We start from the raw sequence: 9,049 nt of genomic DNA on the forward strand, positions 1-9,049 counted from the left end.
ATATAAAGAAATATTATATAGTTTGGTTGTTGGATATATATATAATAAATTAAAATTATATAAATTAATATAAATAAAATAATATATATATATCAATAAATAAATATAAAATTAAAATATAAATTTAATAATATATAAAAAAATAAAATATATTTAATTTTAAAATAATATTTTAAATAAATTTTAATTTATATAAAAATTTTAAAAAAAAAACAAAAAATATAAAAATAAAATAAAATATAAAAAATAAAAAAATATAAATAATAAAAATATTATATATTTTTATATAAATTTATATTAATATATGAAATATTATTATATATAATATTTATATTTTAATATATAATAAAAAAATTTTTATTTAATAATATTAATATATAATTATATAATATATATTTATAAAATAAAATATATATTTTTTTTTTTGACGGTAGGTTCATTTTGACCCGCCGTGGTCAAGCATGATATTAATTGTAGTTTTTCGGTTGTGATGCTCTTGGGTGAACGGGGGTAGGGTCCCCATTCCTTTCCACGGAGAGTGCCGGTTTTACCTTTTTAGGAAATGATTCTCTTATTTTACCCGGGGCTTGGGTCCAGCACTGATGGGCTGGCTTGGCCCCGAGTGGCTAGGTAGGGGAATCCAGGTGAAGTTTTCCCTTTCCAAGGAAAAAAAGGCCCGGGCGGGACTAACCCGAACTCAGATTGCCGTCGTGACAGTTTGATCCCATGCTCTAACCCCCGGCCACCCCGGCCTTATATAATATATGTAAATATAATATAGATATAAAAATTATATATATATATATAATAATATAAATTATAATACACCTTTTTCCCTCACTATGTCCATACTATATATTATTATTAAAATATTAATTTATTAGATATATATATATATATATAATATATATATATATATATATATATTGTAGATATTGTTTTAAGTGTTTTTGGGGTGTGGTGTGTGTGTGTGTGTGTGTTTTGTGTGTGTGTGTGTGTGTGGGGTGTGTGTGTGTGTGTGGTGTGTGGGTGTGTGTGTAAGAAATTTCAAGCGAAAGGGGGTTGGAAAGGAAGGGGGGGGCAGAAAGAATCAGACGCGTTATTTGTATGCTATTTCTATGGATGACAAAACACTCTAAATTAATACTTAGTAGAAAAAAAAATCCAAAAAAAACTTTTCTAAAAGGAAAAAAAAAAAGTTATCTAAAAAAATTTTTTCTTTTCCCCCTTAAAATTTTTTTTCTTTTTTCAAAATTTTTCCCTTATAAATGTTATTTAATTTTGATTCGGTTTTAATATTTCATCTTACCTGACCGACTTTTTGTATGATATATAGTGGGGGAACAGATATAACAACAATAGATTTAATAAGAAAAGTAGTAGAAAGTATTTGAGAAATCATTAAAACAAAGTTAAAATAAAACTAAATTACAAACAGAGGCGAAATACCCACAATCTGACCTCCCTAATGAAAGGAAGAAAATCAAGGAGTTTCCCCCCAAGGGAAAGGGGAGCGCGGAGGGACAAGTGTCCCTGAAGCAAGATTTTGCCACAAAAATGGGCATTTTTTTGTTCCGGTGTTGCCCGGCTGACACCAGTGTTTTTTCACAGATGAGTAGAAGGGGAAGGAAAATTGCATTTTTTAAATCATTAAGATTTGAACTGTAAAGTCAATTTTTTACATGAGCAAAGAACCTCCTCTTTTTAAAGTAGAAATAAAAACTGCAACTACGGGGGCAAAGTCATGAAAGGCACACATATTTTTAGAAAAATTTTTTGGGGGGGTTTAGTTATCAGTTGCTATGGCTTTACACGTTTAAGCGAAAATGACGTGCCCGACCGGGTTGTGCTCTGTCCAGCCCCCCTTTTTTTTTTATCTCTACCCCCCCTTTGTAAATTGTTTTCTTCTTTTTACTTATAAACCGTGTTTCAGAATAGCCGACTACTTTAAAAGTCGAGCACACAGGGTGGGGGCAGCTTTAACTAACGATTTCAGTTCGTTGTAAGGACGAAAAAAACCCCCCTTCCCACACACACCAAACACATAGAAAAAAGCTTTTACACAAAACCCGGGGCATTCCTGGCTAGGGCGCATCTGCAGTTTAAAAATTCGCAAAATCGAAAGGGTTTTGGGGCAAACCCCTCTTTAAAAGAAAAACGAGATAAGATGAAAAAGAATGATGAAAATAAGAAATACTGATATAAAAAAAATTCCGAAATTAAATTAATAATGGCATAACTACTATACTATTGCTAAGATATCTACTATTACTACTCTATACTAATAATGATGATTTATTAAATAAAAATCAAAAATTTTAAAAATAATAGAGTGAGAAAAAAAAAAGGGGACGAAAAAAACAAATAAAAGCTTTTAAACAACAAGTAATCCGAAAAACCATCAAAACTTCCCCCGGCTTCAAATGTTTTTTCGTCTTCCAAAAAACGGTTGCATTTTAGATTTTTTCATCTTTTTTTGGACATTTTTAAACGCTCCACTCACTCTTTTGTTTACTTGCATTCAAACATAAATCTCTTGAGATGATTACAATAGCAAATAACTTTCGACGGTCGACGAAACAGACAAAAAAAAGAAAATCAAAAAGGATTATTATCTTTAAAATTATATCATGCTTTTTCCGTTTTTAAACGCTTGCTACGATTTAATTTTTTTTTATTTATACATTTTCTAATCGGAAAAAAAATTGCCGTCGAAGGAGGTTTTTTTCATACCAAGGTAATTCTTATAAATATTGACTTTTATTCAATATGCCCCCCCCCAAAAAAAAAAAAAAAAAAAAAAAAAAAAATATAATTTTAATACTATACTATATATAAAAATTTTTAAAGAAAACCTGTTTGTTTATTTTATTTTTAAAAACCGACACCCAAACATTTAACGCTTTTGGTGTGTAAAATAGGATAAAAACATTACTCCAGCCCATGATGTAAAAAAGAAAAAAAAAATCATATTAAAATTATTCACTGAATATGTGAAAACAAATCCTTTAATTATAGTGCATTTGAATCTCAAAAAGAAAATTATCGCAATTGCATAAATTGTATGCAAAAAAGAAATTCAATACAAGTTTTACCAGAATTTGTAATTTTTGTTAACAACTCGATTACGATGCAGTCCCCAATCTGGGGCTACAAAATATTTCCCCCCAGCATCAAATTTTACTGATTGTTAAACACGAAAGGCCCTGTATACAAGTTTTAAAGGGTTGAAATCATTTTTGAATGATCAACAGGATTTCTTCATCCTCGATTGCGGAAATTTATCGTCAAAGGTCATTAATAATCCTTAAGGGTTCACGTCAGCTGTTACGCTTCGAGTAAAGATTGAGTTTATTTACTATTCTTTTTTTTATTCGTTAATAAAGGGTTTTCTCCTTCTTTCAAAGTTTTTTTTTGAGATAAAGCTTGCCCACAGATTTATTCGTGGAACGTTTGCGTATCGTTAAAAAGTTTTAAGTAAAAATGAATTTTATATCTTTGGCTGTTGCTTTCTTTTGAAAATTTGGGATGCTTATATGTAACAAAACTTTCTTCTAAATATTTGTTTTTTTGCTGCTTTGATTGATCGCCCAAAATTTTTCCCTTGCATTTTTTAATGTTAGGTTCCTTTTTCAGTATGTGTTTTTGTTTCGGTTTTTATATAATTTTTTTCATATGCTTTTTCCCCCGTTCACCGAAATGACATTTTCAAGGTAAGAAAAAAACTAAAAACGGACATCATCTTTACTCCAGAGGATTGGTACACAGAGATGGAGAATGTGGTACATGGGGGCATGGTACACTTGAAGGGCACGTACACTAGCAGGTACATTCCCATCCACCACCCCCCAGATGAGATTATAAAACAAAGACCGTAATTTAAAATTAGGGAAATTTTTTTTCATCTAAAACCGGGATAAAAATTAACATTATTAATTTTCATCTTTTCATGCCAAACGCAAATTTGGGGAGGAGACATAAGACTGTTGATCAATGTCACAAATGGAACGGAATATACACAGGTAATTGTTGAAAATACATCCATGAGAATATCATACCCTACAGCCTGAGAAAAGTGTAATAGGATAGGGGATTGGCCGCCCGGCAATGGAAGCGCCACACACACACCAGGGACATCACATATGAAGTACACATGTAACATGGGAAAAACGTTACCACGAACACGAAAACGAACACACACACACACACACACACGCACACACACCGTACGGCACACACACGTACCACACACACCGTACGCACAAAACAACGTACGTCACACACAAAACACAACACACACCACACACACCCACACCCCACACACACACAACACACACACAACCACACCACACACACACCCACACACCAGTTTTTCCCGGGGATGAAAATGGAAATAGAAAAAAAAATATTTGGCACAAAGACCCTGCAGATCACCAAATATCAGCTAATATGCATTACTCAAATAGTATTTTTACCATGTACCAAGTTTCAGACGTTTTAGGGCAGATATTTTTTGTAAGTTTTTTTTTTTAAACAGGGGCCCAAATTCAGATTTGTTACGATGTTTAAAGAAATGGTTGAAAAAATTTATTCTTTAAAAAAGTTTCATCTGACCCTATTAATTAATATATCCATTTTCCCTCCCATTAAATTAACAAACATGTAACAGTATCCAAGAAATACAAACCACATACATACACACAGGAAATACAAAAGACCAATGTGGGTAGTTATACATGAAACTACCCATACCTCGACAGAAGCAGTGTAAACATCAGAGGGTTTGCCAGCACGTGATCTTTAGTTAGAAAACAACGTTAACAACTAAGCAGTAGTGAAAAGGTAATGAAGAGGAGGGATTAAATCAGGAAATAGCAAGTAGATGAATATCGCAGAGGGAGAGAAGGAAAAGAGGGGGAGATAAAAAGATTGAGAGGGAGAAAAAAAGGAAAGAAGAGATGGGTATTGTAGCATGCCTAAATTGAACTGATTTTTTAAACTTTCCACATGTATGCAGTAACTGTTAGAAAGGGCAAAACTAAAGGGTTATTCTATAAATACACTTGATCCATTTTTTTTGTTTTTGTTTAAAGACAATGGTAGATTGGACGGGGTTCAAGTTTCCCTGAAGGGGTAATTGGAACAGGACTAAGAATTTACTTCATTTAACCTTGCTACCGTCTTCCGTTCTTGTTAATCGTACACACGTATACAAAATGTCCAACCATCATCTTTTTTTTTAAATTCACTTTACTGCCATTTGTCCAGTTTCATTATAAACTGTAGATACGTTTACTTTACAACCCTTAACCACCATCCGCTTAAAACTTTGGAAAAAGACATTCAAATCCAGGGATTTCAAAACATACGTTTGCAGTCGAGCAATAACGGGCTACAGTCTTCGAAATAGGCAGGGTTCCCCCTGTATACATTTTTCTGCACAGTTTTTTTTTTTCAAATATTTTGCAGGAAGAAGACATTTTTTAGAGTCTAGTTTCTCATCAAACAGCCAGTGACTATAAAAACATATATAATTATTATATATAAATAGTTATTCCAAATCTCTATACTTTGTGGTATAATTGATGTTCAAAGACTACCAACTAGCACAGGTTAGTGGAGTGGCCCCGGGGGTCATCAGTATTACACGTGATATTTGGGGTTAAGTCACCGCCAGGCCAACACTATGTACAACTAAAGCTTGGCCAGTTTCACAATAAGTTAATTCATGAGGAAACAATATGGTGCATCCCCTGCGCTTTCTAAGCGCTTTGGTTGTGTCCCAGCACATATGCATTGGTCACTGAACTGCAGTTCTGGGGGAGTGTTAGACTCGGGTTTTGAACAAATAAAATCGTTGTGGGCTAAGAAAGATTCTAAGTAGGAGAAGGTAATGTTGCAGGCCTTGCAGTGCCGCGGGATGTCAGCCCCGTTCCGTTGGTCTCCCCGCCGGCAGCCCCGCCGGCCAGAGCCTCGGCGCTGGGCGTGTCCTCCGCGGGGGAGTGGGGCGTGGTGGGCCCCGAGGGACCTTCTCCCCCCCTCCTCCACTTCCAGCTTGACTTCCGGCTCCAGCTTGATCGGGGCAGCGGAGGCGGACTCGCGGGGTTGCCGTTCTCCACGGGGTCCTGGCGCTCGGCCTCTGCGGGCGGGGCGTCGCTCGCAGCCCGGACGCGCCCCTCCAGGATGGCCTGCAGGTCTGCGTGAGCTTGGCGTCGAATCCCACTTTGTGCGCCAGGGCCAAGTGTCTCGCCAGGTTGCTGCGGTACGGGGTGACGAAGGGGCAAGAAGTGGCACGAGAGCGGCTGGTCCGAGTGGTCGGCGGCGGCGCCCCCCGTCAGTAGGGCCGACAGCGTTGGGGTTTTCCCAGAATGACACGCGGCAAGTCGGCTACGCCCCGGCTCTCGGCGCCTCTCCGACTGCCGTCGTCGTCTCCAAGATGCACGCGATTTAAGTCTCCTCCTGAAGGTCATTGGTTTTGCTTTCGAAGTGCATTCTGATGTGCGTGCGCATCCCGCGGAGGGTGTTCCCTCGGTACCCGCAGATGGTGCAGCGGAGGCCTTGACCCGGCGTGATTTCTCCGGGTCCCTTCGGGCGGCAGCGGTGTTGGCGAAATCCCCGGGCAACAGGGGCACTCCAGCCGTGGGGAAGGGCCGGCGAAGGCCACGCACTATGCGCGCCTGCAGAGCTCTGGCATGGCGCATCTGCACGGGGCACCTCCACAGCCCTGGTCACGCCCTCTTCGCCGGTGGCGCCCTCTCGCTTGCGCAGTAGTAAGCTGGGGGGCCCTGCCAGGTTTTTCGGCATTTGAACTTGATGCCGCAGGCCGGCAGATGAACTGGAAGGGGGGGTTGCTGGACTTCGGGGCTTCCTTGGCGCGGCAGCGGGCGTGGGGGCGGCCCAGGTGCGGGAGCTTCAGAGAGTGGGGAAGGGGACCTGCGGGAGGGCCCGGCCCCGCCCTCGCCTGCGGACGCCGGACTCCGACTGCCGTTGGAGCGGCGGGTCGTCTTTGCTTTTGGTATGGTGCCCCGCGGCGCAGTAAGCTTCTTGTGGACCTGCAGACTTTCCTCTTTATAGAAACGATATTACACTCATTGCATTAGCCTCGCCTGCTTAACAAAAACTGGCGGGTTCACTATGGGCGCCTTAAAACCGTTCATGAGCAAATCAGGATTGAGTAGTTTAAGAGCTAGTTCTGGAGGTAAAGCCCTGCAGGCCTTGCAGGGCCGGGGAAGGCGACAGGCCGCTCAGGCTTTCCAGGCTCGCCCGGAGGTTCGGGAAGCCCGGCGGAGCTGCGGCCAGCGCCGGCCGGTTTGCTGGGTGGCGACCTGGCCCAGGTCGAGGGTCGAGGGGAGTCGACAGGCCGCGGGGGGACCCCTGGGCCGGCGTTTGTGCACGCTGGCCGCGGCGACCGGGACGCGGAGTGGGTCTCGCCCTCGCTGGAGGGCGATGGCGCCGACGGCGAGGCCAGCAGCTTGCCCTCAACTCGCCCGCGGGTGGGGACGACCCGGGCGGGACTTTGGCACGGGCGACTTCGCGGGCCCTGGGCGTGTTCACCTCGCGATTCTCCTTCTCTTCGTCGCCCAGGAGGTCGGTCTTCACGGTCAGCTTCGGCCGCTTGGTGGTCAGGTCGAGGGGGCTCTCGCCCTCGCCCGGCGCTTGCCGCTCGTCTCGCCGGAGCCGGACTTGGGGCGCGCCTCGCTCTTGGGCGAGTGCTTCGGGGGCGACACCGAGTTGGACTGCGGGGGCGCCTGCGGCGGGAGGCTGTGGGGCCGCCGGCGACGTGCCCCTGTTGGCGGAGGCCGGGAGGGGGAGAGCGCGGGGGCGGCACCGGGCCAGGCGGGGGCCCGGGCGACAGCGGCTGCCCCTCCCTTTGGGGGAGGACAACGGCTGCGCCCCCCTGGGGGAAAACCCACAGGGGGGGGGGCAGCAGCTGCGCCCGGCCACGAGGGAGTAGGCACAAACAGGATGGGGTTGGTGGGCAGCCAGGAGGGGGCTGGCCGCTGCCCCCCGCGGCGCTGACGGGGCCCGGACAGGGCCGTGGTCCCCGGCTTTGGCGGGGGCCCCTCCTCGCGCGGGGGCTCTTTTTTCCCCGCCCTTCAAAAATGTCTGTCGGCAGTATGGGTTTGTGAACGGGGAATGTCTTGACAAAAGGGAGAATGGATGTCGCGTCGGAGCAGTACGGTCTGTGGTCGGCATCGGCGGGCGGGCTGCGTGGGAGCCGCCGCCGCCGCGCCGCGGCCTGCGGGGCGCTGGTGTTTGGGGGCCAGGCCTCGGGATCGTGGGGATGTTCTTGGCGTGAGGCGAGTTTGTGCGTGGGGTGTAAGGGCTGCGGGCGCGGCAGGAGCGGCGGCCGTCCCCTCGGCGAGGGCCCCGCTCTCCCGGGGGGGGCTCACGACGTGGGGGAGCCCGGGGGACTTTTTTGTTGCCCCCTTTCCCCCTTGGATAAAGGGGGAAATTTGGGGAAAAAAAACACGTGCCCCCCCTTTTGTAAAGAACATGGCATATCACACCGAATATCTGAAACGCCATTCACGTAAACCGACAAAGCAACCAAAAATCCCAAGGAAAATTCTGTCCAAAGACTTCCGCAACCCCCACGCATTATTACTCACCGGTCTGCGGGGGCCTGTGCGTCAGTAAACATACGATGCCTTCCAGATTGGGGGCGCTCTGAACCTGATGCCGACACGCAAAGACGCCCCGCCCCTCCCCCCACCCCCCGGTGCCGTTGCTGGTGCTGCTCGTCTGTTCGTGCTGGTGTGAGGCTCGTCATGCCCGAGGCAGGCTGACGCGGCTGCGGAGGAGGGCTAGAAATGAGAATATCGAGGGGCTTCGTTTTTTAATGTGTAATTCGACGGAAGTTACCTACTGTTTTCAATATAATAAAATAAAATAATTAAAAAATAAACTTTCCCCCATATCATTATTGAAAGGGGAAAAAAAGAACCCAAGGAACGAAGGGCACGCGGGGCCGCCCCTTACCGGGAGCCGGGCGGCGCGCCGGCAGCAGGAAAAGGGGGGAAAACCCTTGGATCATGGGGGGAGCGGG

At 44.4% G+C, this 9,049-nt stretch overlaps 1 pseudogene; it reads right to left on the minus strand.

The window, feature by feature from the left end:
- Positions 1–5,721: 5,721 nt before the first annotated feature.
- LOC119582968 overlaps positions 5,722–9,049 on the minus strand; it is a 3,703-nt pseudogene continuing 375 nt past the window's right edge.

Source organism: Penaeus monodon, chromosome 16 (assembly GCF_015228065.2).
Source record: "Penaeus monodon isolate SGIC_2016 chromosome 16, NSTDA_Pmon_1, whole genome shotgun sequence".
NCBI lineage: Eukaryota > Metazoa > Arthropoda > Malacostraca > Decapoda > Penaeidae > Penaeus > Penaeus monodon.